Raw genomic sequence first — 19,707 nt, forward strand, 5'->3', positions numbered from 1 at the left:
TAAAAAATAAAAAAATCTAATATATGTTCCTAGCTATTTATTAATGCTAGCACCATAAAATAAGTAATGTTGAGTGAGAGAGTTTAGTTACACTTTAATTTCTATTTCTCCAGCCATGGTTAGTGGGGAGGAAGCTATGCAAATTATTAACGTCATCCTCTTAACATGTCATGCAAACCTTATAATTCCCAAAATTTGCGGAAGAATCTTCTGGTTTGTCACTGGCCTTCATTTATTAACTGCTTTCACCCTCAATCTTTTTTTATTGTAAACATTCCCCTTTACGATGTCCTATGCTGGGGATACATTCGTAATGCCCTCCCGCTCTCAATACCGTCTGTCATTGATGGCTTCGTTTTTTGCTCCTGACAATTTGGTACCAATAAGAGTGCTTCTTGATCATGTGATCAATGTTTTTTTAATTAAATATTGATCACATGCAGGCTGGAGGCTTATTCATTAAAGCGGGAGTCCGCCGGGACGCGTTTTTTTTTTTTTTAAAGCCAGCAGCTACAAAAACTGCAGCTGCTGACTTTTAAAATAGTGACACTTACCTGTCCAGCGCGCCCGCGATGTCTGCACCCGAAGCCGAGCTCTAGATCGTCTCTCGGGTGCTGCCGCCGCCATCTTGGGTATGGGAATCAGGAAATGGAGCCTTTCGGCTTCATTTCCCGGTTCCCTACTGCGCATGCGCGAGTCGCGCTGCGCAATAAGGACGGTCCCCGCTGCCTCTGGGATCTGTGTGTTTCCCAGCAGGCAGCGGGGCACTTGCGGAAGGGGCGGGCACTTGCGGAAAGGGGCGTAATCTACGCCCCTTTCCGCAGAGAGCTATCCCGGAAGTGGGTGCAGATACCTGTACTGTACAGGTATCTGCACCCCCCTCCCCCCTGAAAGGTGCCAATTGTGGCGCCGGAGGGGGGGAGGGTTCCGATGAGCGGAAGGTCCACTTTAGGGTGGACCTCCGCTTTAAAAGAAGGAAAAAAGGAAAGCCTTAAACCTGCAGAGGAGAACTGCCACTTGCCGGCTGCAGTGTTCTATTGTGATGCCTTGCCCGATACATCTGCATTATTAATAATATATGTTTATTGGAAAAGAAACAAATAAAAAATATTAGGTTAACTGTCACATGCTGGCACTGAGTGATGAAGCATAAAAGGGTTATTGTTTGTTTATATATGGACGCCAGTTTGGAAAGGTATTTCTTTGAACTTCCGTTGTTACAAATCCGCCCTGTTTACACCTTTTTAAATGGTTTCTAGTTTTGCAACTTTATAGAAGCTTGTTTCATGTTTTCTGGTAGGTAGGTGGGTGGGAAGTAACTTGCACTTGAAAATCTTTGAAAGAAAATAACTTTAAACTCTGGATTGCACACGCATAGAGGTAGATTTTGCACTACAAGTGCAGTTGCAATAGATCTGAGGGGGACATGCAAGGACAATAAACAGCATTTTAGCTTGCACATGATTGTATGATAAAATCCGGCAGTGCTTCCCCTCATTTCAGATCTACAGCGACTGCATTTCCAAGTGCACTTGTAGTGCAAATTGGATTTGCCTTTAGTAAATAACCCCCAGTGGGTGATTGACAGCCTTAGATCTGTTCCTGTGTGCTGTGTTCCCTCCAGTCAGCTCTCAGACCTCTTCTCACTGAGCTCAGCCGTGTGTAATTTAATCTCTCCTCCCCCTGTTTACTGAAATCTCAGACAAGCTTTATAAATTGCAGACTTTGAATACGGAAAAGAGAAGACTGAAGATATACAGGTACAATTTATGTGGGAGGATTTGTTTTAATCTTTTGTATATCACCTGAAGCTGGTCACTCATACTGAGTATGTGTACTGGCTATTTTTCTAAATTGTATTTTATTTAACCACTTGCCGACCGCCACACGACGATGTACGTCGACAGAATGGCACGGGCAGGCATATGGGCGTACTTGTACGTCCCTGCCTTCCCGCGGGTGGGGGGCCCGATCGGGCCCCCCCCCCCGGTGCCTGCGGCGGTCGGTATTCGTTCGGGAGCGATCCGGGATGAGGGGGCGGCCATTCATTCATGGCCACCCCCTCGCGATCGCTCCCGACGAATGGAAATGCTCCGTGACATCACTTCCTCTCCTGTAATGTAAACACAGGAGAGAAAGTGATGTAATCTCTCCTCCGTGTCTGTATTTTTCATTCCGGCACCGAGGAGAGAGGATCGGTGAGTTGCACCAACACTACACTACACAGTAGAACATGCCAGGCATACTCACACCCCCCCTTCACCCCCCCCCAGTCACAGTGACACCAATTGCATTTATTTTTATTTTTTTGCATTGGTGTCATTTGTGACTGTAATAACTGTTAGGGCAGTTAGGGTTAGCCCCCTTTAGTTCTAATGTACCCCCCTAACCCCCCCAATAAAGGTTTAACCCCGTGATCACCCCCCGTCGCCAGTGTCACTAAGGCTGGGTTCACATTGCAGCGGTTTATGAGAACGGATGTGATTCGCACCGCACTGCAGTGCAAATCACATCCGATCTCTGTGCGATTCGAGTTCAGCCATACAGATAGTATGGCTGAATTCGCACCGCACCCGCCGCAAATTCGCACGGGACCCTTTTTTTGGTCCGCAGCAGAATCGGATCGCATGGGTGTTCACACCATGCGATCCGAGTTTGCAGATCGCACTGCGATATGCGAACTGATCTGGGGGTGTCATTAACATTTCACTGACACTCCCAGCAGTTCGCATAGGGCAGTGTGAACTGCCGCCGGGAGGCATGCGATGCGGGAACCCGCCGCGGATTCGTGGCGTTCCCGCATCGCTCCAGTGTGAACCCAGCCTAATAAGCGATCGTTTTTCTGATCGCTGTATTAGTGTCACAGGTGACGCTAGTTAGGCAGGTAGGTATTTAGGTTCGCCGCAGCTTTTTATAGCGCCAGGGACCCCCATATACTACCGCATAAAGCCCCCTGATTGCCCCCTAGTTAACCCTTTCACCAGTGATCACCATATAACTGTTACAGGTGACGCTGGTTGGTTAGTTATTTTTTTATAGTTTCAGGGCACCCGCCATTTATTACCTAGTCTCACTAGTGTACCCCTAAATTTAGGGGTGTCCACTTTCCAAAATGGGGTCATTTGGGGGGGGTTTGTGCCATCTTGGCATTTTATGGCCTTCAAAACTGTAACGCCCTTAGAAAGCCTGAAGGCGGTTCTTGGCTTTCGGGTCCCCGTGCGCGGCTAGGCTCCCAAAAAATCCCACACATGTGGTATCCCCGTACTCAGGAGAAGCAGCAGAATTTATTTTGGGGTGTCATTTCACATATGCCCATGGCATGTGTGAGCAATATATCATTTAGTGACAACTTTGTGAAAAAAAAATAAAATAAAATGAAAGTTTGTAATTTTCCCGCAACTTGTGGCAAAATATAAAATATTCCATGGACTCAACATGCCTCTCAGCAAATAGCTTGGGGTGTCTACTTTCTAAAATGGGGTCATTTGTGGGGGTTTTGTGCCATCTTGGCATTTTATGGCCTTCAAAACTGTAATAGGTAGTGAGAAGTGAAATCAAAAATTTACGCCCTTAGAAAGCCTGAAGGCGGTGCTTGGTTTTCGGGGCCCCGTACGCGGCTAGGCTCCCAAAAAGTCCCACATATGTGGTATCCCCGTACTCAGGAGAAGCAGCAGAATTTATTTTGGGGTGTCATTTCACATATGCCCATAGCATGTGTGAGCAATATATCATTTAGTGACAACTTTGTGTAATTTTTGTCATTATTCAATCGCTTGAGGCAAAAAAATAAAATATTCAATGGGCTCAACATGCCACTTATCAATTTCCTTAGGGGGTCTACTTTCCAAATTGGGGTCATTTGGGGGGGTTTTGTACTGCCCTGCCATTTTAGCACCTCAAGAAATGAAATAGGCAGTAAATTCCAGAAAACGTACCTTAGTTTGTAGATGTGACAACTTTTGCGCAAACCAATAAATATACAGTTATTGACTTTTTTTTTACCAAAGACATGTGGCTGAATACATTTTGGCCTAAATGTATGACTAAAATTGAGTTTATTGGATTTTTCTAATAACAAAAAGTAGAAAATATCATTTTTTTTTCAAAATTTGCGGTCTTTTTACGTTTATATCGCAAAAAATAAAAATCGCAGAGGCAATCAAATACCATCAAAAGAAAGCTCTATTTGTGGGAAGAAAAGGACGCAAATTTTGTTTGGGTACAACATTGCATGACCGCGCAATTACCAGTTAAAGCAGCGCAGTGCCAAATTGTAAAAAGACCTCTGGTCATTGACCAGCAAAATGGTCCGGTCTGAAAGTGGTTAAATGGGCCTACAAAGTAAAAAAAAAAGTAGCTTGAGCTGCAGCTCTAAATTTCAAGTTAAAGCAATCCCCTGCAGTACTTTTTTTTTTTTTTTTTTTTTTTTTGCGACAACATGTTAAATTGGAAGCAAACATTAAAAAGTTAAGATTTGCTATGTTTTATGGAAAATGTAGAAATGTTAAAATGGAACTTTACCCATAACAACTTGATAAAAAAGTTCTTTAGCAAGGACCATGCATTCCACATTAATAATTATGCTATTAAAATTGTGTGCTATAAATTGCCTCCAGCTTTGCTCCTGTTTTCTTCTTGCTTGCAGGCTGCCATTTTACTGAAGCCCAGAGCCCATGAGCAGCAGTAAATCTTTAGATTGTCTGTCTGCAGATCGACATCTACATTTTGGCACAGTGCCAAAAAATAGAGAGCAACTGAGCATGTGTAGAGCAGGTTGAGACGGTGGGGTTGATTTACTAAAGGTAAAAAGACTGTGCACTCCACAAGTTGTTCCAGACCTTCGTAAATGAGGTAAAGCTTCAGTTTACACAGAACACCCAAATCACATGGAAGGAAAATGTAAAAAACAAAATTTTTGCTTGCACACAATTGGATGATACAAATCAGCAGAGCTCTCCCTCATTTACTTAGCTCCGGAGCAAGTGCACTTGCAAAGTGCAAACATGCACAGTCTATTTGCCTTTAGTAAATCAACCCCAGTGTATTACTGGATTTTAAATGGTATAGGCACTTATTTGAGTGGGGATTTTAAGTGATTGTATAGAAAAATATGCATGCACAAAATGAAAAAATTGCTCCAGAGAGGAAGAAGTTAATATCAGTCCTCCTCACACCACACTGGGTGCCTCTCTGTATTTTTCTCCATATCTACACGTGGACCAAGTTGTCTCACAAAAGTGCTTAGAATTTCACTGCAGCAGAGGAACTGTTGTCAGTTCAAAGAGGACTTCAGGAGCACATTGGATTTCTGGCAGATAATCTGGCATTTTTGCTGCACTTTTGAAGACCTACACATACATACATGTGCATGGATTGTAGGGATGTAGTGAATTCTAATAATTAAAATTATGATTTATTATAATCATCACCATCTAATATTATTAATTATTCTCCTCAGACATACACTTTTATTTCCCCATGCATATCCAAGTGTCAGGCAGCTCAGGATGTTGTAGACCAGCCTTTCTCAACCTTTTCAACACGGAGGAACCCTTGAAATAGTTCTACGATCTCAAGGAACCCCTGCTAAAAATTAGAAATCTATGATACAATAGTGTTATGGTTAGTAGGAAGAATGGTCCTTACACTTGTGGTCATTGGGAAGAACTACCCCCTTACAGATAGCTAAATAGATCAATGGTGTGAGTGGGAACGTATCTGAGAGGCAGAAATTGCCCAATGCTGGAGGAACCCCTAGCAACCTTTGGAGAAACCTTAGGGTTCCACGTAACCCTGGTTGAGAATCACTGTTGTAGACTAATGCTATACCGATTAGGACAAATATCACATATGTAGCAGTTGGCATTTAAGGATGTTCTTGGTTATCACGTTTCTGGTGTATGTTAATGAATCGGGATAGGTTTTGATTAAGTAAATACTGAAGAATACAGCCGTAGGAGTTGCTGCTGTTTCTGAGCACCACTGCCCTATAGGAAGCTCACAGTGGCACCCCCTTTGGCTTCCACTTCTGTTAGGGGGAATGGACCATCTCCAACGCCATTCACAGTTTGGGATCATTTATGTGTAAAGGTTACCTGTCTATTATCTCTCATTCTGAGCCATTAAACCATAACCAGTATAAAAAAAAAAGCTAAAGGAATTTGACTTTCCTAATCTGCATACTTGTTCTGGATCAGTAACTCAAACATATTTATGACTAAAGACCAGCAAGACCGCCTGGCATTTAACAGAAAGGGAATTTGGTAATTGCAGTCTCCTTGTTTGTCTCTCAAAATGTTTACATTACCGAGCAGCCACTTTATTAGCTCATTGTTTTTTTTTTTTTTTTGTTTTTTTTTTTTTTTTAATGCTTTGTGGGCATAGGGTGTCAGGGGAAGGAGGTCCTGATTCCCCCTATATAGATCTTTAGTTAGACCTCATTTAGAATACCCTGTCCAGTTCTGTAGACCTCGCTTACAAAAAGATATTGATAAGACGAGTTCAGAGACTGGTTACAAAAATTGTGAAAGGTCTGAGGGATAAAACGTATCGGGAGAAACTTGAGGAACTTAAAGTGATTGTAAAGTCTCATTTAAAATTTTTTTACCTCCTCCAACCAGCAGAAGGGGCTTATTTTAGATACAGTAGTTGGTTTACTGCTGTGGTATAAATAAAAGATTTTAAAGTGATTGTAAAGTCTCATTTTCAAAAAAAATAAAATAACAAACCTGTTATACTTGCCTCCTTTGTGCAGTTGGTTTTGCACAGAGCAGTATAGATCCTCCTCTTCTCCAGTGCCTCTTCGCTGCTCCTGGGCTCTACCTCCTGTCGAGTGCCCCCACAGCCAGCAGCTTGCTATGGGGGTACCTAAGCCGAGTCACAGCTCTGTGTGTACATTCAGATAGCCCTGACACCTCCTAACTGACTTTGCTAGCCACGGAAGCCAGTGGCGTCGCTGTTGCGTCTTAGCCAATCAGGAGAGTCCTGCACGGCTTGGACACTCGTGGACATCGCTGGAGAGAGATGGGGCTCAGGTAATTAGTTAGGGGGTGGTGGGGAGGCTGCTACACACAGAAGGTTTTTTTTATTTTTTATCTTAATGCATTAAGATGTAAAGGCAGAAGTTTTTTTTTTTTTAACCACTTCATCCCCGGAGGATTTCGCTGACCAGAGCACTTTTTGCAATTCGGCACTGCGCCACTTTAACTGATAATTGCACGGTCATGCGACATGGCTCCTAAACAAAATTTGACGTCCTTCCCCCCCCCCCCCCCCCCCCCCCCACACAAATAGAGCTTTCTTTTGGTGGCATTTGATCACCTCTGCGTTTTTTTATTTTTATTTGTGCTATAAACAAAAAAATCAACAATTTTGAAAAAAAGCAATATTTTTTTTACTTTTTGCTATAATAAATATCCCCAAAAAAATCTATAAAAAAATAAAAATGTTTTCCTTAGTTTAGGCCGATATGTATTCTTCTACATATTTTTGGTAAAAAAATATCGCAATAAGCGTTTATTGATTGGTTTGAACAAAAGTTATTGCGTCTACAATATAGGGGTTCGTTTTATGTCTCTTTTTTTTATTTTTATTTATTTTTTTATAGAGACTGCGACACTATGGCGGACAGATCGGATAATTTTGGGACCATTCACATTTATACAGCGATCAGTGCAATTAAAATTGTATTGATTACTGTGTGAATGTGACTGGCAGTGAAGGGGTTAACACTAGGTAGCGCTATAGGGGTTAAGTGTGTCCTAGGGAGGGATTCTGACTGTGGGGGGGGGGGGCTGTGTGTGATGCATCACTGATCATGCTCCCGATCACAGGGAGCGCTGATCAGTGACACTGTCACTAGGCAGAACAGGGAGATGCTTGTTTACATTAGCATCTCCCCCCGTTCTTCCTCTCTGTGAGACGATGGTATCTCTGTGGACATTGAGTCAAGCTCTGTGAGATCATGTAGTATAACGTGATTTCGCTGAGCCAACCTGCCGCAGTAAAACTGCGGTGGTTGGTCCGCAAGCAGGTAATATGTACAGTCTGGAGGAAAGAAGGGAAAGGAGAGATCTGACTGAAACCTTTAACTGCTTGCCGCCCACCCACAGTACAGCAGCAGCTGCAGGCTAGGCAACGTAACTGTATGTTGGCACTGAACTTACGGATTTGCGGCGTGCATGTCTGCACCCCCAGCTGACCTGTGTTGTTTGGACACAGCACTAGTTTGTCAGCAGCTTACAGCCAATGATAATGACTATATGCCTACTGATTGGCTATGGCCAATCACAGCAAAGAGGTCTGTGTTCACAAACACACAGAACTCTGTACACAGACTGCGATCTGGCTGTTTCTCCTCCTTGAACTTGGAGCAGCCAGATCTTTGAGTAGAACCAGCACACATTACACCTGTTAGACACACAGTTAACCCCTTGATTTCCACCACTTCCCAGCCAGTGTCATTAGTACAGCGTACAATTATTATCACTGATCAGTCAGTGCCCCTCCCAGCCAGTGTCTGTTCGCAGTGGATTACCTAGCACGCTATCACAGTCAATCGCTGATCACCACCATTATTAGTATAGTGTCTGTACGGATCAGTATCTTGGTAACGATCAGAACTATACCAGTGTCTGCAATAGTATAGTGTCTCCAAAAATGCAGTTTGTTTTTTACCAAAGACATGTAGCAGAATACATTCTGGCCTAAATTTATGAAGAAATGTTATATATATATATTTCATTTGCATACAGTGTTGCTTGTTTTAAATAGCAAAAAGTGGTCATGAAGTGAGTGAAACCATCTGAAGGTCAGGGGGTTGAATAGGGTTCAGGAGAACAGTATTTTTTATTATGAAGCCAAATTTCAAGAGCATGGGGACATGAACTCAAACTAGCAGGGGGAAGTTCAAAACTAATCTTAGAAAGTATTAAGTATTTTACCAAAAGGGTAGTTGATGTTTAGAACAGACTTCCAGCAGAGGCAGTCAGTCAACAGTAAGGATTCAGATTCGAACATGCTTGGGACAAACCTAGTTTAATGCTGTTTAGTTAATGAAAATAAATTGTATAAACATGTGTTTAAAAAAACAAAAACGGGTGGAGACAATTGATTGTCTTCCTTTTTTTTTTTTTTCCCCCCCTGCTGTCATGTTTCTATGTACCAAAGCTCATTTTTGACCCCCTATGTACAAAAGATTTTATGACCGCTGTCTCTGAAATGTTTTATAGCCTTGCCTATTGAGGGTTCAGAAAATGATTGGCCTAAAAATAAAACTTAAGATTCGATCAATGAAACGCTCAACTGCCAGAAATATATATTTTATTTTTTAGTTTTAGTTTTGCTGGACTGTACACAGTGTATATAAATTCATGACTAGGGATGAGCCGAACACCCCCCGGTTCGGTTCGCACCAGAACTTGCGAACGACCCCCGCGTTCGAAACGAACGTTAGAACCCCATTGAAGTCTATGGGACTCGAACGTTCGAAATGGAAAGTGCTAATTTTAACGGCTAATATGCAAGATAGTGTCCTAAAAAGGGTTTGGGGACCTGCCTCCTGCCCCAGGGGACATGGGTCACTGCAAAAAAAAGTTTTAAAAACTGCCGTTTTTGGTGGGAGCACTGATTTTAATGACGATTAAAGTGAAAAAAAAAGTGAAATATTCCTTTAAATATGGTGCCTGGGGGGTGTCTGTAGTATGCCTGTGAAGTGCCACGTGTTTCCCGTGTTTAGAACAGTCCCTGCACAAAATGACATTAAACAGAAATAACACCATTTAAAACTGCTTGCAGTTTTAATGTTATATCTGGTTCCTGCAATATGGTTGAAAATCATTGAGAAAAATGGCATGGGTAGCCCTCCCTGCCCATTACCAGCCTATTTGGGTCTTGTACGCATATTAAGGGGGACCCTGTACCCATATTAAAAAAAGGAAATGCGTGTGGCCCCCAGGCCCTATATACTCAGAACAGCAGTATACAGGCGGTGCAAACAAGACAGGGACTGTGTAGGTTTGTTGTGTTAAGTTGAATCTGTTTGTAATTTTCAACCGGTACATTTTTAAAGTGTAGCTCCAGTCAAACAAACTATTTTTAAGCTTTTTGGAAAACATAGGGAAGGGTTATCACCCCTGTATAATTTGTTTTGTCGTCCATCTTTTTTCATCTCACTTGCTGCTGTCTCCTTGCGTTTGCAAAGTTTGAAAGTAGGGGCCTGCCCTATATTATAGCGGTATGTACTGGGTACAGAGCACGCAGACAGCACGCACTATCTCCTAACACTACTGACTGCAAGCTCTATTATTAACCACTTGACCACTGGGCACTTAAACACCCTTAATAACCAGACCAATTTTCAGCTTTCGGTGCCCTCACATTTTGAATGACAATTACTCAGTCATGCAACACTGGACCTATAGGAAATGTTTGTCCTTTTTTTCACACAAATAGAGCTTTCTTTTGGTGGTATTTAATCACCTCTCAGTTTTTTATTTTTTGTGCTATAAAAGAAAAAAGACCGAAAATTCTGCGAAAAAATGAATTTTTCTTCGTTTCTGTTATAAAATTTAGCAGATTAGTAATTTTTTCTTCATAAATTTTGGCCAAAATTCATACTACTACATATCTTTGGTAAAAATAAGTACAAATTGGTGGATATTATTTGGTCTTTGTGAAAGTTATAGAGTCCACAAGCTATGGTGCCAATATCTGAAAATTGATCACACCTGAAGTACTGACGGCCTATTTCCTTTTTTTTTTTTTCCACAAAATTGTCATATTATCAGGTTATTTCACACACACAGCATATGCATACCAAAAGACCCTGGAGAATACAATGGTGGTCGTTGCAAATTTTTATCTCACACGGTATTTTCACAGCAATTTTTCAAACGCGTTTTTTGGGGGGGGAAAACAGTTTTGTGCTTAAAAAACAAACAAAAAAAAACAGTAAAGTTAGCCCAATGTTTGCATAAAGTGAAAGATGAAGTTATGCTGAGTAAATAGATATCAAACATGTCACATGCCCGTGGAATGGCGCCAAACGTCGCTACTTAAAAAATCCCCATAGGCGACGCTTAAAATTTTTTTTACTGGTTACATGTTTTGAGTTGCAGAGGAGGTCTAGGACTAGAATTATTGCTCTCGCTCTAACGTTCTCGGCGATACCTCACATGTGTGGTTTGAACACCGTTTTCATATGTGGGCGGGGCTTACGCATGCGTTCGCTTCTGCATGCGAGCCCATGGGGACATGGGCGCTTTAAAAAAAAAAATTTTTTTTTTATTGTTCATTTTACTTTATTTTAGTTTGACATTTTTTTCCCCAAAAATATATTTTTGATCACTTTTATTCCTATTACAAGGAATGTAAACATCCCTTGTAATAGGAATATGGGGTGACAGGTCCTCTTTACAGTGAAATCTGGGGGTCAATATGACCCCACATCTCACCTCTAGGCTGGGAAGCCTGAAATAAAAAATAAAAAAATTCTGGCTTTGATCGTACTGGCGAGTTGGTAGAAGCACCGGAGGGCGGTGAGGGGTGGGGGGCGTCTATGGCTGGGTATTTCAGGGTATCACCGAGTATGGCTGGGTATCTCCGAGAGTGGCTGGGTATGGCAATTTATGGCAGGGTATTGCAGAGTATTGGCGGGGTATTGGCGGGGTACTACAGAGTAAGAGCAGGGTACTGCAGAGTAATGGCGGGGTACTGCAGAGTAATGGCGGGGTACTGCAGAGTATTGGCGGGGTACTGCAGAGTATTGGCGGGGTACTGCAGAGTATTGGCGGGGTACTGCAGAGTATTGGCGGGGTACTGCAGAGTATTGGCGGGGTACTGCAGAGTATTGGCGGGGTACTGCAGAGTATTGGCGGGGTACTGCAGAGTATTGGCGGGGTACTGCAGAGTATTGGCGGGGTACTGCAGAGTATTGGCGGGGTACTGCAGAGTATTGGCGGGGTACTGCAGAGTATTGGCGGGGTACTGCAGAGTATTGGCGGGGTACTGCAGAGTATGCACTGGTATTGCAGAGTATTGGCAGGGAATTGAGGGGTTAAATTCGGTGAACAGCGATGTGGGCACTGCAGATGCAGCCCACATCGCTGCTGACACCGATCTCTTTCCCCTCCGCTGTACCGATCGGTACAGAGAGGGGAGGGAGGAACCGGCGTCATAACATGTTGTTTACGTCGTTTGACGGAGCGATCACGTGGTAAACGGCCGCGACGAGCGGCCGTTTACCGTGATCCGTGATGCGCCGGGTCCTGCGGACCCGGCGGTCACGGATGCTCTCGAGTGCGCGCCCCAGGGGGCGCACGAGAGCAGAATTCTGGGAGGCCGTTAATTAACGGCCTCTCAGAGTTAAACAACCGCCCTGAAGCCGTTAATCGGCAATGGGCAGTTGTTAAGTGGTTAAAGCTAGATCACTAGCTATATAGGTGAGGTGAATATAGTGGTGTATACTGCGGTCAGGGCACAGACAACAACCACTACACAGCAGCAAGATAGGAAATCAGCCAAAAACGATCGGTGTGTACTGTGTTGAAGGTACACAGAACACCCACTGCTTCAGATGCTAACACACTACACGAGGCCGCCTCAAAGGCGGCCTTATATAGTGTGGGGCGTGCACTACACAGCCTGAGCTATGATTGGCCACAGGCAGGATGCCTGTGGCTAATCATGGCTCTCCTCGCTGCTGGCGCTACGATTGGCCAAGCATGCGGGGTCACAGTGCATGCTTGGCCAATCATGAGCCAGCAATGCACTGCGCCACCGCAGTGCATTGTGGTCCGCGCGCGCCACTCGAATTTTGACGCGAACGGCCCAAATGTTCGGAATTCGCCGAACAGCCAATGTTCGAGTCGAACGTACGTTCGACTCGAACACGAAGCTCATCCCTATTCATGACCATGTAGTCATATGTCCCTCATTCCCCACCTTTCTAGAGTACACAGATAAGGAGCTCTAAGTTGCACAATAGTCTAAATATGCTTGTGCAACTTATGCAGATCAAACGTAGACGGGCCTCGGTTAATAATTCAGGCAAAGGTAAATGTAGACTTCATTCTGCGACAGCTTGCAGCATGTCTATTTTTAAACATGCAGTAAACGGATGGGAAACCCAAGCCTGCATTTTCCATGAAATGGAACGTCTTTACCTCCTGATGATGTGGAGGATAATACGAAGCTGGAGCCCGCTGGAAGATGATCTGTGGAAAGCGAGTGTGCGTGAAGTGTATTTTTTTTTTTCCAGAACAGAAAGAGAGCTCTGCAAAACCTCAGAAGTAAAGCTGTGGGTGTTTTTTATTGCAGTGCAAACTTACACCTGTGTTAGAAAACACATGTCACGTTTTTAATTCTTCACGTAGTGTTGCATGCACAAGTAAAGTTTTACACTGGTTGTTTGGGACAGTCGGGGCACCTGTTCAAAAGTGATGCTTATAACATGTTTGCAGAAAAACCTGATGTCTTTTTGGGGTATTAAGACCCCTATGTTTATAGATGGCTATAGTAACGGCTGCCATTTGCAGAATTTAAGGCGTGTAGGCCAAAAGCCTAAGCCTTTTGGTCACATCATTTCTCCTGCATGAGAAGACAAAGCAATGATTCTGCATTACAACAGAGGTATTATGACCAAATGCATTTGTTTTTGGTATTGTGAAGGGTAAAGATATTGCAGCCCTTAGGTTCTCCTTATTTATCCATCCCAGCATGACTGTTATAGGTTTCTGTTGACATTGAGAGAGTGAAGTTCCACTTTAAATCAGCATTGACTATTTTTAATGCTTCTCATTGGTAAATGGATAGGTATAATATATTTTACTTTTTTTATTTAGTTACTTTCTGTTTTTTGTGCCTAGGCAAATGTCATACATCCCAGGAGTCTTCAGGGAGGGGAGAAAGGATAAGATAAGATAAGCAGACCCCCCTGTCGGCATGCCTGAGCTAAGAGCAGATGGATTTCAGGCAGTAAATGCTACATGAATTATCTGCCCTTACTCAAAATGGCCACGGCTATAAATGCTTGGGAGTGTTTTTTAAAGTGGTTTCTCAGCAACATAAAGCGTGGAGACACAGATAGATGCAGGAGTTTGCTTTAAATACTAAAGCCCCATGCACACTGGACATTTTTGGTCATTTTTACAGCTGCAGTTTTTGGCTGCATCACAGGACACAGAGCAGCTATAGTAATTGCTATCTGGGTTATATGCCACCTATAGGTGAGTGGACACTGGCACACACAAAAGACAGGAAGTCCCCCCTCTATATAACTTCTCCTCATTGGAAGGAGAAAAGATTCCTTGAGGTTTGCCTGTAATGTAGCCTTACGGCACTGGAACCTGCGTAACGGAACCCTGTGCAGCGTTTGTTCTGACCAAGGTACTTTCCTGCAGGATGCTATACAGTCATGGGGAGTGGACCCCAGATTAAGGGGGGACCCAGTCTCTGAAGGTCTTTTTATGACGAAGCTCGTCGTGATGGGTGAAGATTGGACTTCTGTTATGTTCAGAGTCCTGCAGCAGGAATGGTAAGTCTGCATTTGTTTTGCAGTTTATCTTTTAAAAAAAAATTATAAATAAAAAAGAGTTCTGACTGTTCTCCCGATGGCCGCTGGGAGCAGTGTGCTGTTTAATCATGTTATGTACTCTTATTCATTTGGGCTGCTGTTTCTCCTCCAGCGACTAGAGGACGCAGGCTTGCTCAGTGTGGCCTATTTTTATATAAGCAGGAAGGGCGGTCATGCCATGTGGCAACAGGTTCAGTAGGCCTCTGGAGACATAGCAGCAGCCCATGGATACTAACAAAGTGTGAGTACTTGCTATGGGACAATTGTGTGATAGTCATATTTACTGCTTATCTGGAGGGACTGTACAACTGTGAGTTGATACACCCCTGGATGGTTAGCAGTTCACCTTAACCAGTTGCCGACCGCCGCACGCCGATGTACGTCGGTACAATGGCACGGGCAGGCATAAGGACATACATGTACGTCCCTTGCCTCCCGCGGGTCGGGGGCACGATCGGGCCCCCGCCCGGTGCCTGCGGCGGTCGGTATTCGTTCGGGAGCGATCCCGGACGAGGGGACGGCCATTCATTCATGGCCACCCCCTCGCGATCGCTCCCGACGAATAGAAATCCCCGGTGACATCACTTCCTCTCCTGTAATGTAAACACAGGAGAGGAAGTGATGTATTCTCTCCTCCGTGTCGGTATTTTTCGTTCCGACACGGAGGAGAGCGGATCAGTAAGTTGCACCAACACTCTACACACACAGTAGAACATGCCAGGCACACTCACACCCCCCCTTTACCCCCCGATCACCCCCCCAATTACCCCTGCCCCCCAGTCACAGTGACACCAATGTCATTTTTTTTTTTTTTTTTTTTTTTTTTGCATTGGTGTCATTTGTGACTGTAATAACTGTTAGGGCAGTTAGAGTTAGCCCCCTTTAGTTCTAATGTACCCCCCTAACCCCCCCAATAAAGGTTTAACCCCGTGATCACCCCCCGTCGCCAGTGTCACTAAGGCTGGGTTCACATTGCAGCGGTTTATGAGAACGAATGTGATTCGCACCGCACTGCAGTGCAAATCACATCCGATCTCTGTGCGATTCGAGTTCAGCCATTCGCCGCACCCGCCGCACCCGCCGCAAATTCGCACGGGACCCTTTTTTTGGCCCGCAGCAGAATCAGATCGCATGGGTGTTCACACCATGCGATCCGAGTTTGCAGATCGCACTGCGATATGCGAACTGATCTGGGGGTGTCAGTAACATTTCACTGACACTCCCAGCAGTTCGCATAGGGCAGTGTGAACTGCCGCCGGGAGGCATGCGATGCGGGAACCCGCCGCGGATTCGCGGCGTTTCCGCATCGCTCCAGTGTGAACCCAGCCTAATAAGCGATCATTTTTCTGATCGCCGTATTAGTGTCACAGGTGACGCTAGTTAGGCAGGTAGGTATTTAGGTTCGCCGCAGCTTTTTATAGCGCCAGGGACCCCCATATACTACCGCATAAAGCCCCCTGATTGCCCCCTAGTTAACCCTTTCACCTGTGATCACCATATAACTGTTACAGGTGACGCTGGTTGGTTAGTTATTTTTTTATAGTTTCAGGGCACCCGCCATTTATTACCTAATAAAGGTTTAACCCCCTGATCACCCGGCGGGTGTCATTTGTGACTAATAACTGTTAGGGCAGTTAGGGTTAGCCCCCTTTAGTTCTAAGGTACCCCCCTAACCCCCCCAATAAAGTTTTAACCCCGTGATCACCCCCCGTCGCCAGTGTCACTAAGGCTGGGTTCACATTGCAGCGGTTTATGAGAACGGATGTGATTCGCACCGCACTGCAGTGCAAATCACATCCGATCTCTGTGCGATTCGAGTTCAGCCATTCGCCGCACCCGCCGCACCCGCCGCAAATTCGCACGGGACCCTTTTTTTGGCCCGCAGCAGAATCGGATCGCATGGGTGTTCACACCATGCGATCCGAGTTTGCAGATCGCACTGCGATATGCGAACTGATCTGGGGGTGTCAGTAACATTTCACTGACACTCCCAGCAGTTCGCATAGGGCAGTGTGAACTGCCGCCGGGAGGCATGCGATGCGGGAACCCGCCGCGCATTCGTGGCGTTCCCGCATCGCTCCAGTGTGAACCCAGCCTAATAAGCGATCGTTTTTCTGATCGCTGTATTAGTGTCACAGGTGACGCTAGTTAGGCAGGTAGGTATTTAGGTTCGCTGCAGCTTTTTATAGCGCCAGGGACCCCCATATACTACCGCATAAAGCCCCCTAATTGCCCCCTAGTTAACCCTTTCACCAGTGATCACCATATAACTGTTACAGGTGACGCTGGTTGGTTAGTTATTTTTTTATAGTTTCAGGGCACCCGCCATTTATTACCTAGTCTCACTAGTGTACCCCTAAATTTAGGGGTGTCTACTTTCCAAAATGGGGTCATTTGGGGGGGGTTTGTGCCATCTTGGCATTTTATGGCCTTCAAAACTGTAACGCCCTTAGAAAGCCTGAAGGCGGTGCTTGGTTTTCGGGGCCCCGTACGCGGCTAGGCTCCCAAAAAGTCCCACATATGTGGTATCCCCATACTCAGGAGAAGCAGCAGAATTTATTTTGGGGTGTCATTTCACATATGCCCATGGCATGCGTGAGCAATATATCATTTAGTGACAACTTTGTGAAAAAAAAAAAAAAAAGTTTGTAATTTTCCCGCAACTTGTGGCAAAATATAAAATATTCCATGGACTCAACATGCCTCTCAGCAAATAGCTTGGGGTGTCTACTTTCTAAAATGGGGTCATTTGTGGGGGTTTTGTGCCATCTTGGCATTTTATGGCCTTCAAAACTGTAATAGGTAGTGAGAAGTGAACTCAAAAATTTACGCCCTTAGAAAGCCTGAAGGCGGTGCTTGGTTTTCGGGGCCCCGTACGCGGCTAGGCTCCCAAAAAGTCCCACATATGTGGTATCCCCGTACTCAGGAGAAGCAGCAGAATTTATTTTGGGGTGTCATTTCACATATGCCCATGGCATGCATGAGCAATATATCATTTAGTGACAACTTTGTGTAAAAAAAAAAAAAAAAATTTTTTTTTTTGTCATTATTCAATCGCTTGAGGCAAAAAAATAAAATATTCAATGGGCTCAACATGCCTCTTATCAATTTCCTTAGGGGGTCTACTTTCCAAAATGGGGTCATTTGGGGGGGTTTTGTACTGCCCTGCCATTTTAGCACCTCAAGAAATGAGATAGGCAGTCGTAAACTAAAAGCTGCGTAAATTCCAGAAAACGTACCTTAGTTTGTAGATGTGACAACTTTTGCGCAAACCAATAAATATACAATTATTGACTTTTTTTTTTACCAAAGACATGTGGCTGAATACATTTTGGCCTAAATGTATGACTAAAATTGAGTTTATTGGATTTTTCTAATAACAAAAAGTAGAAAATATCATTTTTTTTTCAAAATTTGCGGTCTTTTTACGTTTATATCGCAAAAAATAAAAATCGCAGAGGCAATCAAATACCATCAAAAGAAAGCTCTATTTGTGGGAAGAAAAGGACGCAAATTTTGTTTGGGTACAATATTGCATGACCGCGCAATTACCAGTTAAAGCAGCGCAGTGCCAAAGTGTAAAAAGACCTCTGGTCATTTACCAGCAAAATGGTCCGGTCTGAAAGTGGTTAAAGTGTTGTTGACTGCTCTGTAGGCAGGTGCAGCATAGTATACATGCTTAAATTGTTGCTTAAATGCATGTTTAAATATACACGTTTGGAAAAATGTGAGCATGGGTGCATTTTAAGAAGTTAACACCAGTATAGTGCATATGTGCTTGGCTAAATCCTAGTAGGTCTAGTAGGTCTAGCAGGTCTAGTATGGAGTCAACTGCAGTTAAGCAGGGGCTTGCTTGCAAACTAGCTGGAACGCACGGTTGCTGAAGATGCATAAATATACATGGTTATACATGTTTGCATAAGAGATGCACGATCAACACTGCGAGAGCAGAGACTGGCAAATTACATCCCACATATAGTTCCGCCCAACAAACCCAAAGTCACGAAAACCCATGACGTAACATGGGAATTCTACAACTCCCTGTACAATCTGACAACCAAATCCCCCACCCAAGAGCAGATAGACTCCTATCTTTCATTGTCACTTATGCCCCAATTAGCTGAAGCGGACAGAGACATTCTTGAGGACCCCATTACCATCGAGGAACTTCAGGTAGCGATCGGTACCATCAGACAGGGCAAAGCACCAGGTCCAGACGGTTTGCCAAACCAATATTATAGGACCCTACTCCCTTCTCTCGCCCCGTGTATGGTCAAGCTGTTTAATGCACTTGGCTCGTCTGTAACGTTCGTGGCTGACACCTTATTAGCACACATCTCGGTGATCCCTAAGGAACGGAAAGACCTAGCCTCCTGTGGAAGTTACCGTCCAATCTCATTGCTCAATTTGGATCTAAAGCTTTTTACAAAAATACTGGACAGGATACAGGATTCAACACCTTATCCCGAACTTGATCCATTTCGATCAAGTGGGCTTAGTTCCTACACGGGAGGCTAGGGACCAGGGACGGACTGACCATTCAGGCACTCAGGCACTGCCCGAGGGCCTCATGCCACTAAGGGGTCCCATCAGGGTTGCCAGCCTCAATAAAACCAGGGACAGTATGTAAAAATCTTTTTTTTTTTTTTTTTTTTTTTTATCCCAAGATTATAGCTGCCCCGCCTCTCCAGTACCTTTTCAGTGTGTGTGTGTGTGTGTACTGTGTGGCCCCATAATCTCCTCCTATTGCCCGGGGGCCCCATAATCTCCTCCTATTGCCCGGGGGCCCCATAATCTCCTCCTATTGCCCGGGGGCCCCATAATCTCCTCCTATTGCCCGGGGGCCCCATAATCTCCTCCTATTGCCCGGGGGCCCCATAATCTCCTCCTATTGCCCGGGGGCCCCATAATCTCCTCCTATTGCCCGGGGGCCCCATAATCTCCTCCTATTGCCCGGGGGCCCCATAATCTCCTCCTATTGCCCGGGGGCCCCATAATCTCCTCCTATTGCCGGGGGCCCCATAATCTCCTCCTATTGCCCGGGGGCCCCATAATCTCCTCCTATTGCCCGGGGGCCCCATAATCTCCTCCTATTGCCCGGGGGCCCCATAATCTCCTCCTATTGCCCGGGGGCC

At 44.5% G+C, this 19,707-nt stretch overlaps 1 protein-coding gene across 4 annotated transcripts in view; it reads left to right on the forward strand.

Moving 5' to 3' along the window:
- Positions 1–19,707, forward strand: part of LOC143933929 (MOB kinase activator 2-like) — a 90,527-nt gene that overhangs the window by 27,101 nt on the left and 43,719 nt on the right. The window contains exon 2 of one of the 4 annotated variants that reach the window (XM_077457086.1): positions 14,400–14,533. The exons of 2 other annotated variants lie outside the window; for them this stretch is intronic. The gene's annotated coding sequence lies outside the window, so the exon portion shown is untranslated. Of the gene's footprint in view, positions 1–1,741; positions 1,761–14,399; positions 14,534–19,707 lie in introns of those variants that run through there. One more of the 4 variants, XM_077457087.1, reaches the window with a different exon arrangement.

The sequence above is a fragment of the Lithobates pipiens genome, unplaced genomic scaffold (assembly GCF_037356315.1).
Source record: "Lithobates pipiens isolate NorthernLeopardFrog02 unplaced genomic scaffold, aLitPip1_a1.2 Scaffold_27, whole genome shotgun sequence".
In the NCBI taxonomy this organism is placed as follows: Eukaryota; Metazoa; Chordata; class Amphibia; order Anura; family Ranidae; genus Lithobates; species Lithobates pipiens.